This window comes from Coptis chinensis, chromosome 9, assembly GCF_015680905.1.
Source record: "Coptis chinensis isolate HL-2020 chromosome 9, ASM1568090v1, whole genome shotgun sequence".
Classification (NCBI taxonomy): Eukaryota; Viridiplantae; Streptophyta; class Magnoliopsida; order Ranunculales; family Ranunculaceae; genus Coptis; species Coptis chinensis.
In genome coordinates, this window is record NC_141464.1 from 5,248,779 (window position 1) to 5,250,044 (window position 1,266).

Here is a 1,266-nt window from a genome sequence, read left to right on the forward strand (position 1 = left end):
GACCTCTAGCTCAATTAGGAATAGGTTAGTATGATAGTAAGTGGCAGATGTGTTTGATCGACTCCGCTTCCTTTGTTGTCATTGAGATTGTAAGGTAAAGTGTGCCCACCGCGACACCCGGAGTAAATAAACTTGAGTGGAAAAATCGAGAGTGTTGTATCTTGACTATTATTGTGAGAACCTACTTAAGGACGCTTATTCGAGTTTTAAACTAACTTGCTAGGCATTTCATAGTATTACTCATTGTATATATGTTTATTATAGATGATTGATTATTATGCATATATTAGCTTAGGTTTCGACTTGATTACTCTATATGCATTGCTAGTGAGAGGTATAGTTAATTTAGAGAATGAATAAGGAAACAATAGTTTTATTTCTTAGTCGTTGTAGTATAGATGAAGTTTGTGAGTACCTTCATCGAAAACTCTCACGCAGGCTATAACTCGTCTACTAGGAATTTCTAGTGGTTTAAGGCCTTGTTGATATGGTCAATGCAATCGACTCGCTGAAATGAGAGTAGATAGAACTCCATTTTTGGTCACTTATTCTAATTTCTCATCTTTGCTTGAGGACAAGCAAAATGCTGTTTGGGGGTGGTTTGATAAGAGCCCAAAACTATAGTTTTAACCCCTTAACCATCATACTCTTAGACCAATTATGGGAGTAATAATTAAGAGTTAATACTGATTACGTGTTTTTATGCATTTCAGGCTTCAAAGTCCATGATGTGCAGAAATGTGCCACTTTAGCGAGATAAAGGAGCAAAGGTCGGTTGCTAAGGAGTTTCGTGATTAAAGGCCAAGATTCAAGAAGACAAAGCCTTTGTAAAGCCCGGTCAAAAGCTGAAAAGTCGACGCGGGCAGAAACAACACACAAAGTCAGCAGAACTTCCGAAAGCCGTATCTTTGGACGCAGACCTCGGAATTGGGCCTACCTTATGTCAAAACGACCGGCTCGGAAAGAGATTTCCAATGGTCTAAGACTTGACCCAATCAGAGGAGTATAAGTGGACAAAAAGTCTGTTGAAACCAACTGCAGCTGAAGAGGCCTTTTTGGACTGAAAGAATTGGGTTTTGGGCCTGATTCTCTGGCCCAAAACATGGCTCCAAGCCCATGCACGATTTTTGGATCTGAAACATATAAAAACAAAAGCTTAGCTCTTTGTTAATGGTAGATAGTTAGACCTAGATTAGTTAGCCTCCATTAATTAGTTTGAGAATTTCAATTAGTTAATTAATTAGTTTTTCATATCTTGTTTTAGAT